The sequence below is a fragment of the Sminthopsis crassicaudata genome, chromosome 1 (assembly GCF_048593235.1).
Source record: "Sminthopsis crassicaudata isolate SCR6 chromosome 1, ASM4859323v1, whole genome shotgun sequence".
NCBI classification, from domain to species: Eukaryota; Metazoa; Chordata; class Mammalia; order Dasyuromorphia; family Dasyuridae; genus Sminthopsis; species Sminthopsis crassicaudata.
Genome location: NC_133617.1, coordinates 597,348,783 through 597,374,572, shown reverse-complemented (window position 1 = coordinate 597,374,572; position 25,790 = coordinate 597,348,783). Strand labels below are relative to the sequence as shown.

At 34.1% G+C, this 25,790-nt stretch overlaps 1 protein-coding gene across 5 annotated transcripts in view; it reads right to left on the bottom strand.

Annotated features, from left to right (window-relative positions):
* The window catches only part of PDE4D (phosphodiesterase 4D), a 1,915,283-nt gene that overhangs the window by 1,732,207 nt on the left and 157,286 nt on the right, over positions 1 to 25,790 (bottom strand). The window contains exons 1-2 of one of the 5 annotated variants that reach the window (XM_074282450.1): positions 17,664 to 17,713; positions 7,070 to 7,116 (exon numbers count right to left, since the gene is read on the bottom strand). The exons of 2 other annotated variants lie outside the window; for them this stretch is intronic. The gene's annotated coding sequence lies outside the window, so the exon portion shown is untranslated. Of the gene's footprint in view, positions 1 to 7,069; positions 7,117 to 17,663; positions 17,731 to 25,790 lie in introns of those variants that run through there. 2 more of the 5 variants (XM_074282456.1, XM_074282451.1) reach the window with 2 other exon arrangements.

The window sequence follows — 25,790 nt, the reverse complement described above, 5'->3', positions numbered from 1 at the left end:
TCAAAGACAAAGTATATCATACGGAATAATGGTATTGCATTTTATATTCCAAACCCTCTGGTTCTTTCATGTAGAAGCTGAAAAATTCAGTATAATCTCTACAATAGTTCTATGATACTTGAATTGTTTCTTTTTGGCTGTTTGCAGTACTTTCTCCTTGATCTGTGAATTTTTTGGAATTTTTTGGAAATTTGGAATTTATGATATTTGCAGTACTTTCTCCTTGATCTGTGAATTTTTTTGAATTTTTTGAAAATTTGGAATTTAACTATGATATTTCTGGGAGTTTTCATTTTGGAATCTCTTTCAGGTGGTGATACATGATTTATTTTAATCTCTCTCTTGCTCACTGGTTCTAATATACCAGGAAAGTTTTGTTTTGATTTTTGTTTTTATTATTTCTTGAAATATGTTGTCCAGGCTTTTTTAATCATTATTTTCAGGTAGTCAATAATTCTCATATTATCTCTCCTGAATCTATTTTCTAAATCAGTTCCTTTTCCAATGACATTTTTTCTATTTTTAAATTTTTTTTTAAAATTTCATTTTATTGTATCTTGGTGTCTCATAGAGTCATTAACATCTACTTGCTCAATTCTAAACTTTAAGGAATTGTTTTCTTCATAAAGCTTTTCTATTTCCTTTTCAATTTGGCCAATTCAATTTTTATTCTTTTTTTTATTGTAGCGATTATTTTTTTAGGTTGGAATTTTTTTAAATTAAATCTTCTTATTTATAAAACATATGCATGGGTAATTTTTCAACAATGACCCTTGTAAAACTTTCTGTTTTGCAAGATAGTAGATAGTCTAAAACATGTTAAATATGTTGAACTATATGTTAAATCCAATATATGTATACAAATTTATAGTTATCTTTTTAAAATTTTTATAATAATTTAATATTTTAATTAATTAATTATTTTTATTAATTTTATAATTATAACATTTTTATTGACAGTATATATGCATGGGTAATTTTTTACAAAATTATTCCTTGCACTCACTTCTAAATTTTCGGCTCCTTCCCTCTATCCCCTCCCCTAGATGACAGTCAGTCCCATACATATTAAATATGTTGTAATATATACTAGATATAATATGTATGCAGAACCAAATTTCTTTTTTTTTTAAATAAAAAGCTTTAATTAAAAAATTAAAATAAATTAAAAAAAATACTAACCAAGAGAAGACAAGGGCTATCCATCAGCAAAAGTGTGGCTCTGCAAACAGAATACTCATAAAATATGAAAGGAGTCATTTCCCAATGATTAAATCTGTCAGTCTTCCTTTAGGTCCCTCTAAGTCATTAAGCTTGAACACCAGAACAGAATCTTGATGGCCTAAAAGCAATTCTAGAACCAAATTTCTTGTTGCACAGGAAGAATTGGATTCAGAAGGTAAAGATAACCTGGGTAGAAAGACAATAGTGCAAACAGTTTACACTCATTTCCCAGTGTTCCTTCTCTGGGTATAGCAGATTCTGTCCATCATTGATCAATTGGAACTGAATCAGATCTTCTCTTTGTCAAAGATATCCACTTCCATCAGAATACATCCTCATACAGTATTGTTGTTGAAATATATAATGCTCTCCTAGTTTTGCTCATTTCACTCAGCATCAGTCGATGTAAGTCTCTCCAAGCCTCTCTGTATTCATCCTGCTGGTCATTTCTTACAGAAAAATAATATTCCATAACATTCATTCATATACCATAATTTACCCAACCATTCTACAATAGATGGGCATCCATTCATTTTCCAGTTTCTAGCCACTACAAACAGGGCTCCCACAAACACTTTGGCACATACAGGTCGCTTTCCCTTCTTTAGTATTTCTTTGGGATATAAGCTCAGTAGCACAGTTTGATAACTTTTTTTTTTTTTTAAGAAAAGCTATTTATCTATTTATTTATTTATAATAGTTTTTATTTACCAGCTATATGCATGGGTAATTTTACAACATTGACAATTGCCAAACTTTTTGTTCCAATTTTTCCCTTCCTTCCCTCCCCCCCTAGATGGGATGTTGACCAATACATGTTAAATATGTTAAGTTTGATAATGTTTTGGGCATAATTCCAGATTGCTCTCCAGAATGGTTGGATTCTTTCACAACTCCACCAATAATGCATCAGTGTCCCAGTTTTCTCACATCCCCTCCAACATTCATCATTATTTTTTCATCTCCTCTTAGCCAATCTGACAGGTGAGCAGTGATATCTCAGAGTTGTCTTAATTTACATTTTTCTGTTCAATAGTGATTTGGAACACCCTTTCATATGAGTGGAAATAGTTTTAATTTCATTATCTGAAAAGTGTCTGTTCATATCCTTTGACCATTTATCAATTGGAGAATGGCTTGATTAGAAATATATTTTCAAAAAAGCTTTGGAGATAAATGATTTTAGAGAAATGATAATGGTCTGAGTCAAGATACTGGCCATTTTAATGAAGAGAGGATGTCAGATATAAAAGAAGTTGTGGAAGTAGACTGAGTAATTCTATTCATTGAAGCTGACTAATTGAACGTGGGGATTGAAGAAAAGAAGAGACAAGAATAATTTTGAGGTCAAGTATCTAAAAGACTGGAAAGATGATGGTAAAATTAATTATAAAAATTAATAAAAAAAGAAATAAATTAAATTCACCTGTTTAAAAACAATACTCAACCATTCTCCAATTGATGGACATCCATTCATTTTCCAGTTTCTAGCCACTACAAAAAGGTCTGCCACAAACATTTTGGCACATATAGGTTCCTTTCCCTTCTTTAGTATATCGTTGGGATATAAGCCCAGTAGCCCACTGCTGGATCAAAGGGTATGCACAGTTTGATAACTATTTGGGCATAATTCCAAATTGCTCTCCAGAATGGTTGGATTCTTTCACAACTTCACCAACAATGCATCAGTGTCCCAGTTTTCTCACATCCCCTCCAACATTCATCATTATTTGTTCCTGTCATCTTAGCCAATCTGACAGGTGTGTAGTGGTATCTCAGAGTTGTCTTAATTTGCATTTCTTTCATCAATAGTGATTTGGAACACTCTTTCATATGAGTGGAAATAGTTTCAATTTCATCATCTGAAAATTGTCTCTTCATATTCTTTGACCATTTATCAATTGGAGAATGGCTTGATTTCTTATAAATTAGAGTCAGTTCTCTGTATATTTTGGAGATGAGGCCTTTATCAGAAACTTTAACGATAAAAATGTTTTCCCAATTTGTTACTTCCCTTCTAATCTTGTTTGCATTAGTTTTGTTTGTACAAAAGCTTTTTAATTTGATGTAATCAAAATTTTCTATTTTGTGATCAATAATGACTCTAGTTTTCCTTTGGTCACAAATTCCTTCCTCTTCCACAAGTCTGAGAGGTAAACTATCCTATGTTCCTCTAATTTATTTATGATCTCGTTCTTTACTCCTAAGTCATGGACCCATTTTGATCTTATCTTGGTATGTGGTGTTAAGTGTAGGTCCATGCCTAATCTCTGCCATACTAATTTCTAGTTTTCCCAGAAGTTTTGTCAAATAATGAATTCTTATCCCAAAAGTTTGGATCTTTGGGTTTGTCAAACACTAGATTGCTATAGTTATTCACTATTTTGTCCTGTGAACCTAACCTATTCCACTGATCAACTACTCTATTTCTTAGCCAATACCAAATGGTTTTGGTGACTGCTGCTTTATAATAAAGTTCTAGATCAGGTACAGCTAGGTCATCTTTATTTGATTTTGTTTTTCATTAATTCCCTTGAAATTCTTGACCTTTTGTTCTTCCATATGAATTTTGTTGTTCTTTTTTTTTCTAGATCTTTAAAATAGTTTCTTGGGAGTCTGATTGGTATAGCACTAAATAGATTAGTTTAAGTAGTATTGTCATTTTTATTATATTCGCTCGGCCTATCCAAGAGTACTTAATGTCTTTCCAATTATTTAAATCTGACTTTATTTTTGTGGCAAGTGTTTTGTGATTTTGCTTATATAATTCCTAACTTTCCTTTGATAGATAGATTCCCAAATATTTCATACTATTGACAATGATTCTGAATAGAATTTCTCTTTGTATCTTTTGCTGTTGGATTTTGTTGGATGATATATAAAAATGCTGAGGATTTATGTGGATTTATTTTGTATCCTGCAATTTTGCTAAAATTGTGAATTATTTCTAATAACTTTTTCATTGATTCTTTAGGGTTCTCTAAGTATACCATCATATCATCTGCAAAGAGTGATAGTTTGATTTCCTCATTACCTACTTTAATTCCTTTAATCTTATTTTTTCTCTTTTTTATTAATTTTATAATTATAACATTTTTTGACAGTACAGATGCATAGGTCATTTTTTACAACATTATCCCTTGTATTTCCTTCTGTTCCGAATTTTTCCCCTCCTTCCCTCCACCCCCTCCCCTAGATGGCAGGCATTCCCATACATATTAAATATGTTATAGTATATCCTAGGTACAATATATATGTGTAGAACCGAATTTTGTTGTTGTTGTTGTTGCAAAGGAAGAATTGGATTTGGAAGGTAAAAATAATCTGGGGAGAAAAATAAAAAATGCTAACAGTTTAGATTCATTTCCCAGTGTTCCTTTTCTGGGTGTAGCTGATTCTATCCAACAATGATCAATTGAAATTGGATTAGCTCTTCTCTATGTTGAAGATATCCACTTCCATCAGAATACATCCTCATACAGTATCATTGTTGAAGTGTATAATGTTCTCCTAGTTCTGCTCATTTCACTCAGCATCAGTTGATGTAAGTCTCTCCAAGCCTCTCTGTATTCCTCCTGTTGGTCATTTCTTACAGAACAATAACATTCCATAACATTCATATACCATAATTTACCCAACCATTCTCCAATTGATGGGCATCCGTTCATTTTCCAGTTTCTAGCCACTACAAAAAGGGCTGCCACAATTCCTTTAATCTCTTTCTTGACTCTTATTGCTGAGGCTAGTGTTTCTAATACAATATTGAATAGTAATGGTGATAGTGGGCAACCTTGTTTCACTCCTGATCTTACTGGGAAAGGTTCCAGTTTATCCCAATTACATATGATGCTTACTGATGGCTTTAAATATATGCTCCTGATTATAGGAATAGTCCATTTTATTCCTATACTCTCAAGTGTTTTTAGTAGGGATGGATGTTGGATTTTGTCAAATGCTTTTTCTGTATCTATTGAGATGATCATACGTTTTTTTGTTAATTTGGTTATTGATATAATCAATTATGCTAATAGTTTTCCTAATACTGAACCAACCCTGCATTCCTGGTATAAATCACACTTGGTCATAGTATATTATCCTGGGGATGATTTTCTGCAGTCTTTTTGCTAATATGTTATTTAAGATTTTAGCATCAATATTCATTAGGGAGATTGGTCTATAATTTTCTTTCTATGTTTTCAACCTACCTGGTTTATGTATCAGTACTATGTCTGAGTCATAAAAGGAATTTGGTAGGAGTCCTTCATTCCCTTTTTTTTTTTCAAATAGTTTATATAACATTGGAGTTAATTTTTCTTTAAATGTTTGGTAGAATTCACATGTAAATCCATCTGGTCCTTGGGTTTTTTCTTAAGGAGTTGATTAGTAGCTTGTTCTATTTCTTTTTCTAAAATGGGACTATTTAAGTAATTTAATCTCTTAATCTGGGCAGCTTATATTTTTGAATGTAGTCATCCATTTTACTTAGGTCATCAAATTACTTGGCATAAAGTTGGGTAAAGTACCTCCTCATTATTGCTCTAATTTCCTCTTCATTGGTTGAAAGTTCTCCTTTTTTATTTTTAAGACTAACACCAATTTAATTTTTAGAGGATTATTTTTCTCAGTATATTTTTGCGTACCTTTTCCTATGCTACTGACTTTTTTCATGATTCTTTTGCAATATTCTCATTTCTTTTCCTATTTTCTTCTACTTCTTTAATTTGTTTTCTTTTTTTTTTTTAATTCTTTTGAAGTTCTTCCAAGAATTCTTTTTGGGACTAAAACCAAATTACATTTTTCTTTGAGGCTTCACATTTTGACAATATTGCCCTTTTCTGAGTTTATGCCTTGATTCTTTCGCAATAGTCACTATAGTCAAGTTATTTTTTGTCTTTTTTTTCCCCCTTTTTTAGTGATGTTTTTCATGTGAGAGTTGCATTTTGGTCCTGTATTGTCCCAACCTTTTTGGAGCTTTTTATATTGGTTTTGGCACTCACTAGATTTAGGACTTAGCTGTTTGTTTTTGCATGAAACTAGACTTCCTACACCTCTTAGGAGTGAGGAGTCACAGGGCTGGCTAAAGAGAGGAAAATTAATCCAGTTCGGAAATGCAACAGATCAAATCCTTATGTCAATCAGCAATGGGGTGGCATCCAGGAGTGATTTCTGCAATTCTGACCTGAGCAGGACAGGGATGCCCAATCTCAGGAATATAAAAGGGAATGAAGGTAATAGAATGGGACTTTTTTCCCCTAATAATGCCACAGTAGCTTTTGTGAGCATGAATTACTTTTTTCAGATCTTCATTAACCATCTGTATCAGCTTGGCAAGTGTTTTCTGATTAATGACCCCTTTCATATCCAGTTTTTCTGAGAAAGTTGTAAAGGCCCTCAGGCTGCCAATCAGCTTGAAGTGAGGGAACCAGGAGTTCCTGACTTTTTTAAATTCATAAGATTATTATTCTCAATGGAGTGTTCTAAGGAAATAGATTGTTTTACCTGAACTAGGTTAGAAATAGGATGGGGGAGACAGAGAGGGAAAGAGAGAGAATAGGAAAGAGAAAGGGAGGAACAAAGAGAAGGAGAGAGAAAGTGAATTTCTTTTGAGTTTTTTGTCTCTTTATACACATATTTTGGAGCCCTAGAAAAATAATCCTTTAAAGGTACAATTTGGATTAGTGTCTCCCAAAACTGAGTGAGGAGGGGAGAGTTGTATTCAATGTAAATTTGAAACAGAACAGATTTCATCCTCACTTAACAAATGCTAACTTCAGTGGCAGCTAAATTAGTATACCAGCCCTGAAGTCAGGAGGACTCAAATTCAAATCTGGTCTCAGGCACTTACCACTTCCTAGTTGTGTGGTCCTGGGAGAGTCACTTGACCCCAAATGCCTCAGAAAGAAAAAAAAAAAAAAAAAAGCTAAATTCACAAACATACATTAACAGAATTTTAATAGACACATCTTCATCTTTTGGGAAAATAGCATTTAAAACCCCAAAACATGAAATATTTTTGCAGGGCTGCTGAAAAAGCATTTCACCCCTGACTTAACTGGAAGTGTATGCCTCAAAGATTATATATTGTAGCAAGCTTGAATTTCAGCTTCCCATTGGTGGTCCAGTTTTCTGAGAAAGTTGTAGAGGTCCTCAGGCTGCCAATCAGCATGGAGTGGGGGAACCCAGAGTTCCAGACTTTTTAAATTCATGAGATTATTATTCTCAATGGAGTATTCTAAAGAAAGTTTTGTGTTAGTAATCAATCATATGCCAATCCTTTGTTGGTGTAAAACTTTCTTCTACTAATTAAGAAAGCTGTTTGTGATTTAGTAAGAAAATGTTCCTGAGCTTTTTAAGGCTCAAATGATTTCTTCATGGTAATACTAACAGAGGCAACTTTTGAATTTAGGTCTTCCTAAGGCCAAATCTAGATGTCTCCCCAAGAAAATAAACATGGTATTATATAATATAGTTTTTGCTCTTGAGAATTCAATTCAATGAACATTTATTAATTATTTGTTATGTACAAGACACTCCGCTTTGCACTATGGATACAAAGATGTAAAATGACAGTCCCTCTCCTTAGGGATCTTATAATCTAAAAGACATAAATAAATATACATAATTATGAGATAAGGGCAAAGGAGAACTTCAGATAAAAGTCTTATGAAAATAAAAATAAAAATCATTTTAACCTGAGGTACTTGAAGGGAAACTTTATATGGCATTAAATTAAGTGAAGTCTTATAAGAAGGGAGGTATTTTAACAAAAAGAGATAGGCTATTACTAACTACACTTCCCAGAATTTGATGATCCTTCTTTCATAACCTTCAAAGCTTTGTACTGGAAAAAAATGAGACTTGTTCTATCTGCTCCCTAGAAATACAAATTAAGAGCAAAAGATGACCATTAGACAAAAGGTAAATCTAGGCTTTGGATGAGGAAACCTTCCAACATTATATTTATTAAATACTTGCATAGAGTCTCCTAGGACATAGTGAGTTCTCCCTCATTGAAGAGTTTCAAAAAAAATTGAAGTAGTACTTGTCAGGAATGTGGTAAATGGAATTTTGGTACATTTACAATTTGGACAATATGGCTTCTGAGTTCTCCCATATGGTGCTGAGTGGATGAGGTTTCCAAGAGAGAAAAGGAAAGAATGTCATGGACAAATATTGTAAGATATCCAGAAATTGTTAAGAATTTTAGAACGTGGAGCAAAATCAATGGAACTGGGGAAAGAAATTTCAGTCCTGTTATGATACTTTTCGTAGTAGTTAGATAGACTAGATTCAGAGATCACTGTAGTTGAAAAGGTTACAAAATTAGAGGGATTGGGTATTTAAAAGGGACAGGGAACAAAAGAAAGAAGAAAAATGTGATCTAGGTACTGAATTACTCAGAAGGTTTGAGGAGTACATAGATAACAGCAATCATGACTTGGATATCCCAAAGGAAACTTTAACAGTGAAGCAATTTGTGATGTCTAAAGATGGCAATGCGGTAAAAGTATATCAATTCCTCCTCCTAGAACTATATGTCAAAGGGAATGATAGAAAGGATATCAGTTCTTGGACAAGATACCAAGAGATTGTCTCTACAGGGAAAATATGGTTTTAGTAGGCAAATGATTCTAAGAGAAATAAATACAGTCTCTTAGGATCGTATATTTAGAACTGAAAAGGATTTTTGATCTAGTTCTCAATTTAAAAATGAGGTAGATTTGGAGATGGTCTTTTCTCAGTCCTTATTCTTCATCTCTCTGAAGCATATGACATTGTTTGCCACTATCTTGTTTTAGATACTTTCTTTTCTCAAAGTTTTCATAACATTAATCTCCTTGTTTTTCTCCCACATATGTGAATAGTCGATATTCTCTTTTGCTGGTTTATCATCCATATCACATCCCCCAACTGTAGGTATTCCACAAGGCTTCTTATTTATTATGCCTTCCTCAGTTCCCATGTATTTATCAGTTCTGAGAAAATGATTCACAGGTATCTCTTTACTAAGATACAGTTCTATATCGCCAACATTACAAAATATTGGATGTTTCAAACTGGATGGCTCAGAGACATCTCAAATTCAACTTGTTCAAAGAGCTCATTATTTTGGCATCTACATCCTTCCTTCTTCAAAAAGCACCATCATCTTTCCAGTCTTTTAGATACTTGACCTCAAAATTATTCTTGTCTCCTCTTTCCTTCATTCCCCACATTCAATTAGTCAGCTTCAATGAATAGAATTACTCAGTCTACTTCCACAACTTCTTTTATATCTGACATCCTCTCTTCATTAAAATGGCCAGTATCTTGACTCAGACCATTATCATTTCTCTAAAATCATTTATCTCCAAAGTTTTTTTGAAAATATATTTCTAATCAAGCCATTCTCCAATTGATAAATGGTCAAAGGATATGAACAGACAATTTTCAGATAATGAAATTAAATTCCCCTCACTCATATGAAAGAGTGTTCCAAATCACTATTGATCAGAGAAATGCAAATTAAGACACCTCTGAGATATCATTACACACCTGTCAGATTGGCTAAGATGACAGGAACAAATAATGATGAATGTTGGAGGGGCTATAGGAAAACTAGGACACTGATGCATTGTTGGTGGAGTTGCGAAAGAATCCAACCATTCTGGAGAGCAATCTGGAATTATGCCCCAAAAGTTATCAAAATGTGCATACCCTTTGACCCGGCAATGCTACTACTGGGCTTATATCCCAAGGAAATACTAAAAAAGGGAAAGGGACCTGTATGTGCCAAAATGTTTGTGGCAGCCCTTTTCATAGTGGCTAGAAACTGGAAAATTAATGGATATCCATCAATTGGAGAATGGTTGGATAAATTATGGTATATAAATGTTATGGAATATTATTGTTCTGTAAGAAATGATCAACAGGAGGAATATAGAGAGGCTTGGAGAGACTTACATCAACTGATTCTGAGTGAAATGAGCAGAACTAGGGGATCATTATAGACCAACAATGATACTGTATGAGGATGTTTTCTGATGGAAGTGGATATCTTCAACATAGAGAAGAGCTAATCCAATTCCAATTGATCAATGATGGACAGAATCAGCTACATCCAGAAAAGGAACACTGGGAAATGAGTGTAAACTGTGAGCATTGTTTTTTTGTTTTGTTTTGTTTTGTTTTGTTTTGTTTTGTTTCTCTTCCCAGATTATTTTTACCTTGCCAATACAATCCTTCCTTTGAAACAACAACAACAAAATTCGGTTCTGCACATATATATTGTACCTAGAATATACTATAAGATATTTAATATGTATGGGAATTCCTTCCATCTAGGGGAGGGGGGGAGGGAAGGAGGGGAAAAATTTGGAACAGAAGGGAATACAAGGGGCAATGTTGTAAAAAAAAATTATCTATGCATATGTACTGTCAAAGAAAATGTTATAGTTATAAAAATTAATAAAAAAAGAAAAAGAAAAAGCTATCCTAAAAAAAGAAAATATATTTCTATCACTCCTATCAAAAAAAATAAACATTTCTCTCACTATCTCTCTCTGTCTCTTTTTCACTTTGGGTGTCTGTATATATATATATATATATATATATATATATATATATATATATATATATATTTATATATATACATATATATATATATATATATATATACATATGTATCTATATGTATTTTTAAAATTATATATGTAATAGTATATTGATGATTATGTAATATTATATAAAACAAAAATGGGCATTAAAAAGATCAAACTATTAATGACATCTTAGCTTATCACAAAGTCAAAAGGTAGTCATTTGCTGAGTATGGGAGTGATAAACTCAGACTTGTGCTTTAGGATTACTTTGATGGACAATAGTGAAATATGGAACACTACTGATCTAAAGAATTCATGATAACTGTACCAAAAAGGACAATGAAGATATTCACTTTGGGAATGACTATGTTGTTTATAACATATAACTGGTGAGAAATCCTGAAGAGTATGAAGAGTAAAGAAACAACATGTGAAGGATGACAGATTGACACACCTAGAGTACTCCTTTGATATCTTCAGAATATCAGATAGTATAAAATATTCTAGTGTTTTATGTGGACTTTGCATAGTGAAATTTTGGGAAGATGTAGACAATAGCCACACAGGATAGACAGGCATAGATAGGTAACAAATCACATTATTGGAGAGAACACCTAAATCAATAAGATCTTAAAAACATTTTAGTATTTAAGAAGGTAGATTGTACTAGAGAAGAGAATTGAAATAGGAAGAGCAACTAGAAAAGCTCCTACAGTCAACCTTGAGAGAAGTAATGAAAGCCTCAACTAACTTGAGTAGAGAGAAAAGAGTAGATAGAGATGTGGAGACAGACAGAAGATCTAGAAATTCACTAAATACATAGGATGATCAGATTGCTTATTCTCTTAGGAAAAGGGGGACCATAAGGGAGGGAGGGAGAAAAAAACTGGAACACAAAATCTTACAAAAATGAATGTTGAAAATTATCTTTACATGTATTTGGGAAAAGAAAACACTATTGAGAAAAATAAATAAATACATAGATGGAAGGAGATTGAGAGGAGTCCAAGACCCCAAGGTTGTGACCTGAGTGATTGGAAGGATTTTTATGCCTTGTGCAGTAATAGGGAAGTTTGGAGAAGATAATAGAATTTCAGAGAAAAAAATATAATAGGATTTGTGAAGAAGACCACAACCCACTCATGTTTGTTCATCCTGTGAGTTTCTGTAACACACACACAAAAAGGAGGAGACATGCTTACTCATCTATGACTGCCCTGATATTCAAAGACCATCTGCTTTGAGGTACCTTTCCACAGTCATAAAGTAAATGAGAAAAAGGAAGCAGTGGGCATTTGTACAGCTTTTTCTTTGGTAGTTGAGATAATAGGTTATAATTTCTCTGAATGGGTTTCTGACTCAAGAATTCCTGCCTAAGAAATAAGGGAAGAAGGTAGGGAATACTGGGGATAAGGATAGATATGTTTAAATTCAAGACAAGCCCTGTTGTGGGCTGTTAAAGGGAGAATGAGATGGGACTCATCTTCCTAGCCTCCAATTGGTTGATCACATACTGATTGGGGCAAAGCAACAACCCCTTACAAGATACCCCCACTTGTGAGACTAACATTTCAAAGTCTTCCACCTTACACTCACCCCACTGCAATGCATCTTCCATTAAGCTACCAGTGATTTTTCTTACAAGCAGATTGGACTATATCATCATATAAGTCTCACTAGCTTTTAGAGCCCTTTTAAAATAGTCCCAATTTATCTTTTCACTTTCATCATATATATATATCCTACACTGTACAATAGTCATGTTGGCCTTTACTCTCTCACATGTAACATTCCATCTCTACCCAGTGGAAGTTTGAGAAGAGTCATCTCCTATGCTTAAAATTCCATTCTACCTTGCAACATTTCTCTCTTTCTCCATCAAGATGTAGTTGTAAAAGCATCACCTTCTATGTGAAGCCTTTTCTGATCTCTCCCTAACTGCTAGTGCTCACTATTACCTTGTATCTATTTTTTATTTTTTTATTATGTATACACAGGCACACAAAAATTGTCTTCTCTGATAGAATGTGAGCTCTTTGAAGGGAGTGATTGTTTCTTTCTTTTCATTTGAACCTTCAGTTCCTGGTGCAGTGCCCACCACATTTTGCATCTGACTCTAGGTGACCCCATGGACTAACTGGTGTTTTCTTGTCAAAGATACAGGAGTGGTTTGCCATTTCTTTGTCCTGTATGTCTCTATTTTTGACAGAAGAGGAACTGAGACAAGTAGTGTTAAATACAGTTACACAGTAAGTGTCAGAGAGCAGATGTGAACTCAGACCTTCCTAACTGGATTCCTAGGCTGGATGCTCTATCCCCTGTACCACTTGGCTGCCCCAAACCCAGCACATAGTAGTTACTCAATAAATGTTCATTCATTGATTTATGAGGTAACCAATATCTTTCAAGGTAAAATAATTTGCACAGATCATCCAAGTATTATGTCATAGATAACATTCAGACACAGGCTCTCTGAAGCTTTTAAATCTTACTGTCTTTTTACTATAAGGTCACAAAAGGTGCTTCATAGATAATGACTTGTAAGACTGAGCAGGAGCCAGAAACCCTGAGATATGCCATTGGTCCTCCAAGCTGACCTAAATCTTATCAGGGCCTTCACAAGTGGTGGATCATGAGATCTGGTGGCTGGTTGGAGGACTAAGGGTGACCATTAGGAAAGGAATGCCAGAGGTGACATTGTGACAGATAAGGGGATGTTATAGGGACAACAGCTAGTGTAGGGAAAGGAAAGGGATCTGGGAGGAAAAGTGCTGGGAGAAGGCAAGCAGGAAACTTAATTGTCTGGGGAGGTTGTATAAGAGGCAACCCTAGTATCCCTGTGTTAATTTTGGCAAAAGCCATACTATGTAAGCAATGTGATTAGAAGAAACTTAGCCAAAGAATAAAAAAGAGCCTCAAAAGCTAATACCTTGATTTGTATGAATAGAATGGCCAAAGAGGAAGACTGAACATTTCACTTCTCACCATCAAAAAGTTAGAAATAATACAGAATCCATCACCCAAAATCTTCTTACTATCAAAAAGAAGGGCATAAGAAAAAATAATCTAATCTAATTGCTACTGAATATTTACAATAGGAGCTTCCTTCCAACACCTTTATTGCACTACACCCTTTTTAGGCAATTCTTCCAAAACTCCAGATATCCAAGTGGGTGGCATATATTGTAATTCTAACATTTTAGATGGGCCTTTGCTGGAGACGGAGATTAAATAGAGTGTCCACCATCCCACAATTGGCAGAGTGGTAACTGAAATAGAGACAAAAATACATGCTAAATAAAAACTACAGTAATCTTGAGGTTGGGCTATCAACTACACTGTCAAGTGTAAAAGAGATTTTTTCCCTTCATCTTTTCCCAAGATGACCAGGGAGAAGCTAAGTACCCTTGTAATTATTTGTTTAGCTATAAATATTGGAGGAGTTTTTGGGGGTGAGGGAAAGAGAGGGGACTAAATTAACCCTTTCCTCAACAGTGAAGCGAAAATAACCGGTTTTGATGGCATAGATTACTTTGAGATATAGATTAACATCTGTATAACTTTAGCAAAGCATCAAATATTATTTCAAATAACTTTCACGAATTCTATCTACATCTATGATTTATTCTGATTCTGAAGTTACTGCAATTTCACTGGCCAAGGAAGATGGGCCCAAAACAAATGGAATGAGGAACACAATCTGCTTTATCAGTATCCTCTGACCATTAAATTAGACTCTCTGAGTGGAAGATAAGGTTACAAATGTCAGAGACTATTTAAGCAAGGGGTTTAGCATAGCTTTTTCTCCACATTTCCCACCAAGTACACTGTTTTGGGACAACATTAGATTTCTCAGTCATGCTTTCCTTCCTAAGGAAACTTATTATTGAGTAATTTTATTATACTGCAAGACTGACTCTGACTGGTACTTATCTCATCTGTACCTTCTGCCCCTCTGATTGAAGGGCAGGGCCTTGGGCTCCAGAACCTCTATTTAAGAAGGGGCTCAGAACAGTTTTTCTCCACATTTTCCAACAGCCACTTTTACTGCTTTTTGACTTTTTAAAAGAACATTCTGCTATGCCCTTGTGGATACCTGCTCTCTCTCCAGTCAACTTTTTAGCTTTCTTTTGTGTATCACCTTTCTCCATTACAATTTAAGTTCCATAATAGCGGAGATAGTCTGTTTTTATTTGTGCCCAAATCTCCAGTGCTTAGTAGAGTGGCTGGCCCATAAGAGCTCATCTATAATTCAGTGGGTAAGTCCTAAGATTCTTAATATGCATAGATATAGATACATGAGGAATAGATACAAGAGAAATTATTAACAATTATTATCTCATTTGATCCCCACAAGAAGTCTGGTGCTATTATTTCTCCATTTTATAAATTAGGAAATTGAGACAGGGTTTAAGCGATTTTCCCAAAGTCCAAGGCTATTAAGTGTTTGAGGCCTCATTTAAACACAGGTCTTCCTGACTCTAGGCCCAGCACTTTATGCAAATAAATACATACATACATACATACATATGAAAAATTTACATGTATGTATATGTATATGAGATTTTATTCCATCTATAGAAACCAATTTTTAAAATTATACATTATGCTGGAATTAGCCATAATCCATTGCAGTCTGAATCAATGGACTGGCCTAAACTTGTCCTGGCCCAAAATATTATTACAGGAAAAGTATATTAACTATTCATTACAGTAAAAGACTATACATTTTTAAAGTATAAAAGTATGAAAAGGGCCTTGCTTTTTTATTGGTACTTGGGAGTTTTTAATATTGAAGATGAAACATATCAGCTATATCTTTAAAAAAGGGAATAAACATACACAACACCAGACCAAGAGAATTGGAACTTAGATCTAAGTGAAAGATTCTCAGGACTTCCCCACAAGATAGTGTTATTCTTGTCTCATCTTTTCTCTCTCCCACCACTTTGTAAATTAAAAATTGGAAAAAGGAATCCTTAATTTGTCGTGGATCAAGCTAATTAATGGGGGTGGGGAGAGTAATTTTGGGTACTTAAGGATATTGTATAATATGTATTATATATATATGTACATATATATAATATTGTATAATATAATATAAAAATGTATTCTATTTTTGAGTGAAATACTAATTTTCCTTCATCCTAAATACTCCATGGCAAGGTCATATTCCTTGATCCATGAGACAACATGTTGCCAGGAGGAGCACAGATCTCACTGACCTGAAATAAGAACTTTCTTATCAGCTCTTCTACCTCCTTTCATTTCGTTTCCCTGCTAGGCAAGGAACTAAATTCTTCAAGCTTTCAACATGTGTTCTGACTCAGTATAGTTATCACTGCCATTTTCTGTGCTATTTAGATCCTGGATACAAACAATTTACATATATGGTGATTGATGCCTTTCCCACCAAAAGCACAGAATGTCAAGTGTCCCTATGACTTTGACAAAGGCCAAGTATGATTATGAAATAGAGACCAGGATAAACCCTCCCAGAGCTGGAGATGACCTTGAGCTTCTACTTGGACTAAAATAGCTGCTGCCCTATCCAGAGGGGGAAAAAATGTCCTGTCCTAGCCAAAGAAAGTGTTCTTTATGAATTATGCATGTCATCACTAAGGAGTTCTATCCTTGATATGAAAGATGCAAGATGGAGAAAGGGACTTGTTTTGCTTCTTTTAAATAGTGTTGATCCTCTGGTGTTCCAGGGCTTTCTTTCACCAGAGGTCATTTCAAAAGATAATGCTTCAGAGTCATGCAAATGCAAACCTCCTTTTAAAAATAACTTCCTCAATTTGAAATGGGAAGGAGTGTGCTTTTTGTACACATTCCCAGAACTTATTGGTAACAAAAAATATTGCAATGAGATCCCCAGTCATTATATTTGAAAGCAGATCTACTGGTGGTTGTCTTACACTATGTACACTATGTTAAGACTGGACCTGGGAAATATAGTAGTATGCTGATTTGAAGTTACACTGTTCACTAAGTGTGAACAGTGGCAGTTAATTAACATTGTCAAAGCACTAAGGAAAATCAAAATGAGAGGTTTCCTGATCCAGAGGATTTGACATTGAACATGAGAGACAAGAGTAAAAAGAAGAATCAAAATAAATACAAGGCAGCCAGTGATTAAAAAAAAAAAAAAAGGACCATCCCTAGGATGCAAATAAGCACAAAAATGGCAGTGATGAGGGATGGTCATCTACTAGACTATCTCATGGGGAAATTGATAATACTTTAAGAATATTACTCTTAATTTGATTCATGAAAAGATTGGTATTATCATCTCCATGGACTTATAGGTGGGTATTCCTAAGATCTTAAATCAATTTCTTGAGAGAGAGAGAGAGAGAGAGAGAGAGAGAGAGAGAGAGAGAGAGAGAGAGAGAGAGAGAGAGAGAGAAAAGCTATCAACTGACATATTGAAAAGTCAGATTTTTCATATCTTCCATTAAAGCCTTGAATTGAATTAGTCTGTGTATATCATCCCTCTGCTGAATTTCTCTTACTAGAAGACTATTAGCACACAAAGTATTTTCAAATTGTCATTTATTAGATAAATGTAAAATGACCCATAAACATGAAAATACAGCTTACATCCCTTTGTACTACCTCCTATTTGATGATGATGAACCAAATTAAATAAAACCAGAAGATTCCCTTAGTCACCTTAGGTCAGAGTGCACTCTGTTTTATCCATGGTGACAAACCCCAATCCTTAACCATGCAATTTTGATTTTACAGCTTTAGAAGAAAGTTTTGCATAGGCTATGCCAATCGGACACAAACTCTGGCATATTACACAGAGATGAAATGGATTTAGTAGAATTGTGGCAATATGTAGGTACTAACCTAGGGAAGTATGAGGAGGCTAATCATCAGCATTCTGGCCCCTCAGTGATAAACTTGATATAGAAGCCTGTGAAAGAAAGAAAAATGCAAAGTGGCCTTTAGTCACTTTCTCTTTTTGCCTTTCTCTTTTGTAATGACAATTGTAGAGTGATAGAAAAGGGAAAAGAGCTTATTACAAACTTCAGAGATTCTATGAACTTTTACTTAACTGTTGTTGTTCAATTGTATCTGACTTTTTGTATCTTCGTGTACCTTACTGTCCATGAGATTTTCTTAACAAAGCTACTGTAGTATTTCCCCATTTCATTTTTTTGAGTGGATTAAGGCAAACTTGCCCAGAATCACACAGTAAGTATCTGAAGCTGGATTTGAACTTAAATTTTCCTAACTACAGGTCAGTGTCCTATTCACATAAATGCCTTTTGAATTAACTACTAATATAATATCTTTGTCCAGACACAGATAAGTGAATATATTATAATAGACTCTAAATCATATTGATCTTCATATTTTCACTATAAAAGAATCTGAAGAAAAAATGTAGCTGAATGGAAGGATGGCTCCCAGATTCACCTTAGAGAAAAAAATAAAGAAATGGGCAGATTTGGCTTTATTATACACCCAAAAGCAAAAAGAAACATGATTTCATGGATCATTTGATTGTTATATCTTGCAACTTCCATGCTAAGTGTTTGCAAAAAGAGTGCAAATGAAAATAACTGCAGTTTATGTACCAAGATCTGTTAAACAGGACAAAGAGGGGGAGAAATTCTACAAAGAACTTGATATAAATTGTGTGTGTGTATATATATATATGTGTGTGTGTGTGTGTGTGTGTATGTATATATATATATATATATATGTGTGTGTGTGTGTGTATATGAAGAAATATATATCTTTATATATTTATATATGTAAAGTTTATATATTTATATACATAAATATATATTTATAAATTAAGTAAGTAAATTTAATGTGAAGGTGAAACTATGTGAAAATGGCCAGAAATATATCAGAAAACATGAATCAGGCTTAGAGAATGATAAATCAAACACTTGTAAGTCAATGGTCTCCTTCATGCCTATATATAAATACTTTGAGTAAAGAATTAGTAAGCACTAAACCTGATGAACACCAAAGAACCTGACAAAAAATACAACTGATAATATTTTAATGCACATAGAATAATTAATTGTTGTGCCAATCATTCCCAAATCAAGAATCTATTTTATTTTTTAGTATAAATATCAAAAAAAAAAAAAAGGAAGGGAAAAACTGGTAAAGGGAAAAGCAAGCAATAGAGCCACTCAGTTATGGATTATTCAAACATTATTGATCTTAAAAATGATTGATACTAATTATAATAATGACACATAAAGTTTAACTAATATGAATTAATTGCTGTAAAAAGAACAAGATCCTAAAAATTATCTTCATCATCCAAAACATGACTTTCTCTGAAGGGCAAAGATATGGAAGAAAAGTCAAAAGGAGTTTTTAAACTAAAGCTATTTGTAAAATCTTATAGAGAAAGATGATGGAAGATTAGGAGTAGTAGTGACTCATAAAAAGGAGAAGCAGTGGAGTATAAACTAGTGTAAAGAAGAGACATAGGGAAGCGGATTTATCCCAAAGACAATTTGGTTTGAAAATAGAACAACAAGGAAGGAAAAGGAAAATAGATTTAAATTTTTTATAATTAATTTTCATCATCAAGCATAATAAAGAATCTTGAACTTTATTATCATATTTCAGCCCAGAATGTGTTTAAGAGAGGAAATAAAATTAAGGAGATATATAGGAAAGTAACTGATTTGATTGGAGCCAGACAGGGGCTTAGTGAATACAATGCCTCACTCCATTTTACATGTTCTTCACATGTAAAATGAGCTGGAGAAGGAAATGGCAAACATTCTAGTATCACCCCAAATGGCCTCATGACATGACTGAAACAATGCAACAACAACAGTGATTAGATTAAAGGTACATTAAAGACATTCAGTATGGAGGCAACATTTGTAACAGCATTGAAGTACTGATTCAAAAGGTATCACCTAAAGGAGGGGAATGAAGGATACAATCAAAGAAATGTATGATTGAAAAACGAGATGAGTTTGTCTTATATAGAGAGCAAGAAATAACCCCATGTGAATAGATAGCTTAAACACTCCACTGGTATCCTCACAATGCCATGAAGAAGAGGGGAAGACCCCCAGCATGTTAGAAGAACCCTGTGGTGAAAAGAGAAAACATGGACAAGAGTCTCACAGGAGGAATAGGCATAAATGGGTTGTTCCTGTGGAGGGAATATTCACATTGATGAGACTACAGATTTATTTGAGTATTTGAGCATTTGAAGGGAATATGTGGAAATTTCCTGCTGAAATCTGGGTCTGTTGAAGTTCAGGAACTATGATAAAATATTATATCTCTACCTCCCAATACTCATATATATGCCAACATGGCTCCATCCTGGGTTGTATAAGCCTTAACTTAAGAGACATCAAACTTGCTGCTCCTTGTCTCTTAAACTGACATTTGAACCTGGAACTCTCAATTCACATACTGGAGGAGATGGAAAAGTCACTATAGATTATTAAGTCATTTTTTTCTAAAAAAAAAAATGCAGACCAAAGAGAAAAGTGACTTGCCCAAAATCATACTGCATATAAAAATCAAAACTCTTCTGAATGTAAATATATTTTTTTAATTCATGTTATTTTCAATTCACAGAACAAAACAGAACAAAACTAGTATACATGAAACTGCAAATCTATCTTATACAATTTGCTACTATCAAATATACAACAGTTATCATGTAAATTTCTTTTTTTCTTCCCTCTTCCCAACCCCACCCTAAAGATGGCTGCCATTAGACACACACACACACACACGTATACACACACACAAACACACTTGCATGTATGTGTGTATATGTAAAATCATCCTTTAAATATTTCTACTTAGTTCTTTCTATGGATACAGATATTTTTCTTCATATTTTATTTTAATTTGTGTATTTATATTAGTCACAATGACTTAATCACTCAAAATAATATTACTGTTAGTATTCACAATGTTTTCTTGGTTGGTTTTACTTGCTCTGCTCTTCATCTTTTCATGCATATCTTTCCTTGCCTAAGATCTGTGAGTTGGTTGCTTCTTATAGCACTCACGGCCAAACATCATTAGTTGTTCATCCTTACATCAATTAATAGTGATCTCTACAATTTTTAATTCTTTGCCACCACAAAAAGAGCTGCTGTTAACACCCCATTCTCATTCAAAGTTAAAATAACTTTATGAATTTTCCTTGATCTTATTTTTATCACTATTTTCTTTCTCAACCTTAATCTCTGTCTCCCTCTGTCTCTATGCCTCTGTTTGTCTATCTGTCTCTTCTTCTTCTTCTTCTTCTTCTTCTTCTTCTTCTTCTTCTTCTTCTTCTTCTTCTTCTTCTTCTTCTTCTTCTTCTTCTTCTTCTTCTTCTTCTTCTTCTTCTTCTTCTTCTTCTTCTTCTTCTTCTTCTTCTTCTTCTTCTTCTTCTTCTTCTTCTTCTTCTTCTTCTTCTTCTTCTTCTTTTGTAAGGCAATCAGGATTAAGTAACTTGCCCAGGGTAACACAGCTAGTAGGTGTCATGCGTCTGAGGCATGACTTTATCTATTGTGCCATCTAGTCACATCTTTAACCTCTCATTTTACTCTGTCCTTGCTACCTTTTTTCCTTTCATCCTTTCCATCCCCTCAAGAGTCCCAAACCCCAAATTTCAATGCACACACCCCTTAAAGTCCCTTCCCAATGTACTTTTCACAATTGCATGCTGCTGTTCTCAAAGGTCCCCATATGCACAAAATCTATAAATCACCAAAAAGTTAAGCTTCAAGTAATTTGCTCATATTAGCTTCGAGATTTCAAGGAATGGATATATAGTCCCATTTATGTCCAGTTAACTAAAAGTTTCACTCAACAATATTCCAAGCATGTGGGCATAGATCAGTTAATCTCTCAATAAACATTTATGAAGTGCCTACTATGTGCTAGCTATTATGTTCATGTTTAGGTGCTCCCAGAGAACGATTATAATTTAGAGAAACAGAACATTATACTTTCTAACTTGGAAAACATTTTTGATAGATAAAATAGAAAGAAGTTGAGTAGTTTGACTTTCTCTTTATCATCTGTTAACATTATGCCATCTGGTCCAAGCAATGAATCTATCTCTTCCTTGTTTTTACTCTAAATATATCTTCCAAATAATATCAGCTAGCATTTATATAATGCTTTTAGGTATACAAAGCACATTACTATGTTAATTCATTTGATCTTCACAACAGCCCTAGGAGGTAGATTTTATAGATTACTGAACTAAGAGGTCACAATTGTCCAAGGTCGCATAGAATGTGAATTCAATTCTTTCTGACTTTAAGTCCATGCTATATCCACTGTACTAGCTAGCTGCCTAAACAAAAAACAAACAAACACCATTGAATGTCCTTAGAATTTTTCTTGAGAGAGTCAGAGCCAAAATGGCAGAATCAAATTAGCACCTCAGCTGATCTCTCCCAACATTTTCCTCCAAAGAAATTTAAAATAACTCTTCAAACTGAATTTTGGAGTGGCACAACCAACAAGAAATTCAGGTAAGAAAATTTTCCAATCCAAGACAATTTAGAAAGTTAGCAAGAGAGATTTGGACATCAGTTTTAAGGATAATCCAGAGCATAAAACATGCAGTGGCAACAGTAGAAGTAGGCTTTGGAAGTGACTATGACAAAAGCAGCAGAAACTTTGAAAACTCTCAGCCAAAGATAGCAAAGGGATCAGACAACTGTTCAGAAACAGGGAACGCTTTGCTAGTACTGGGGAAAGGATTCTGTTATATTATTCATATGTGGCTCTAGGTCACAGCTCCAGGGCAAAGAGAAACATTTCTACAATCACAAAAAAAAAAAAAAAAAAAAAAAAAAAAAAGCCAGGGGTTCTAATAAGTTTCACAGCAAAGAAGAAGGCTTATGATATCTCATAAGAGGGTATGGACCTTGTCTCAATTCCAAGGAATAAAGGAGTACTCAGGCTTAATGACTTAGGAAGAGGAGGGGACCTGGTCACAGTTCCAGTGCCAAAAGAATTATCATTTACAACTGCAGGAGAACATTGTCCATTCCTGGGAAAATACCAGAGCACAGGCCAGAAGAAAAATGAGCACATATCTCTTTGGATTGTACCACTTTAGAAATAGCAAAAACTCATCGACTCTAGCTTCAAACTAGCTTCAAAAACAATGACTCTGTCTCTCTTTCACACACACACATACACATACACATACACACACACACACATACACACCCTTTTTTTCCCAAAAAATAGTGTCTCAAGGAGTCCAATAATCCTTAGATTATCTCTCCTACATCTATTTTCCAGGTCTGTTGTTTTCCCAAGTAGATATTTAACTTTTTTTTTTCTATTTTTCATTATTTTTGGTTTTGCTTGACTGATTCTTGATGTCTCCTTGAGTCATTCATTTCCATTTCTCCAGTTCTGATTTTTAATGAATTATTTTCTTCGTTTACTTTTTTATTTCTTTTTGTATTTGTCCAATTGAGTTTTTAAATGAATTGTTTGTTCTATGGGATTTTTTTTTCCATTTTGACAAATTTTTTTAAGGAATTCTTTTCTTTTTTCCAATTCACAAATTCTATTTTCCTAAGAGCTGTTTACCTTTTCCAATGTCATTATTATTCTGTTTTTCAGGGGAGTTGTTTTCCTTTTTCCATTCTATCTTTTAATGAGTTATATGCCTTGCCCAGACCCTCTTACAAAGTTTTCCTTTCCTTTCCCCATTTTTCTTTTAGCTCTCTTTTAAGATCCTTTTTAATTTCCTCTATGAGAGCCTTGTGGGAACCAGATCATATCCCCCTTTGGGGTTTCATCTAGAGACAATCCATTTTTAGTCTCCTCAGGGTTTGAAATCTGCTCTCTTTTACTATAGAAGCTATCTATAGTTAGAGCCTGCTTTGTCTTTTTACTCATTTTAACAAAAAAGAAAAAGGAGAGAGAGAGAGAGAGAGAGAGAGAGAGAAGAGAGAGAGAGAGAGAGAGAGAGAGAGAGAGAGAGAGAGAGAAAGAGAGAGAGAGAGAGAGAGAGAGAGAGAGAGAGAGAGAAACTGTGGTCTGCTTTTGGGGCAATGAGCTTACTCAACAGACAACAGGAAGTGGCAGGGAAGCAGCAGCAGAAAGGCAGTGGCTGTGCTGGGATCAGCAGCTGTGCTGGGATTGCACTGAGCCTTTCCCAATGTTGGGGTGGCTATGGGTCAGGTCCCGTGAGACCCAGTGCTTTAGGGTACACTCTTTACCTTCTGTGTTTATGTTGGAAGTTTTATAACTTCTCTGATGATCTACTGACTTGCTGCCAGGACAGAGTAGCTGACCCTGTGGTAGAGTCTTCCCTACAAATTCTCCACCCCTGGAGACCACACCCTGCCCCAGGTTTGTCAGCATGAGCTGTCCTCTGTGCTCTGCCTGCCTGTATCTGCACCTGATCCAAGCCCTCTTCCGGTGCATGCGCCTGACCAAAAATATACCTTTTTCTGATGATCTTTGAGATTGTCTTTTGTTGATAATGGGTTGTACTCTCAATATTCATGGTTTCTGTCAGTCCAACACTAATTCAGAGGCTGAATTTCATAAATAGTTTAAGGGCAGTAAAGGAGCTCAGATGAAGCATGTGTTTTCTCTGCATCTTAACTCCACCCCCTATATAAATTATTTAGAAAAAGAGGGGAAGAAGTGGCCCTACAAATTCCCTTTACAACACAAATATGGTGCTGATATCTAAGCCAGGAAAGAACAGAGAAAGAAAACTACAGATCAACTTTCCTCATAAATATTGATGCAAAATTTTAAATAAAATAATAGCAAAGCAATATGTCATAAAGCTCTTACACTATAATTAGGTGGATGTAAACTACAAATGCAGACTAATTCAATATTAGAAAAACTATCAATAACAAAAACATATCAATAACCATATCAATAATAAAAACAAAAATAATATGATTACCTCAACAGATAAAAAAGCTTTTGGCAGACTATATCTATTCCTATTTAAATTAATAGAAAACAAAGGAATAAACAGAGCTTTCCTAAAATGATCAGTAATATCTATATAAAACTAAGAGCAAGCATTATCTTACTTGGAAACAGATATCTTAGAAACTTTTCCAATAATGAAAAGTAAGATGAATCTTGATGACATGTAATTAAAAAGGGGTTGCACAAACAAAACCAATGCAGCCAAGATTAAAAGGAGAGCAGAAAACAAGAAGAAAAATTTTTCCCAACAAGTTTCTCTGATAAAGACCATATTTCTAAAATGTACTGGAAATTGAGTCAAATTTATAAAAAATAAGAGCTATTCCTCAGGTGACAAATGATCAAAGAATATGAACAGGCAGTTTTCAGGAAAAGGAATCAAAAAGCTATCTACAATCAAAAGAAAAATGTTCTAAGTCACTACTGATTAAAGAAGTGCAATTTAAAACAATTCTGAAGTGCTACTTCGCACCTATCCAATGGGTAACATGAAAGAAAAAGAAAATAATAAATTCTGGAGATGACACAAAAAAATAGGCACATTAGTGTCTTCTTGGTGAAATTGTGAAATGATTCAATCATTCTGGAGAACACTTTAAAACTATGCCAAAAAGGCTATAAAATTGTGCAACCCCTTTGACACAGCAATATTACTACAAGGTTTGTGTCACAAAGAGATTAGAGGAAAAAGGAAGGAATTATTTGTACCAATATATTTATATCGCTTCTTTTTGTTGTGGTAAAATATTGAAAATTAAGGGTATACCTACAAATTGGGCAATGGCTGAACAAGTTGGGAATATGATTGTTTTGAAATACTACTATTCTAATGAGCAGCAACATGGTTTCAGAAAAACCTGAGAATACATGGGAACTGATACAAAGGATAGTAAGCAGAACCCGGAGAATATTGTACATAACAACAATGATATTATACAGTGATTAACTATGAATGACAACTATTTTGAACAATGCAAGAATCCAGAATAAATCTGAAGAACTTATAATGAAAAACATTGCCCACCTCCACAGAAA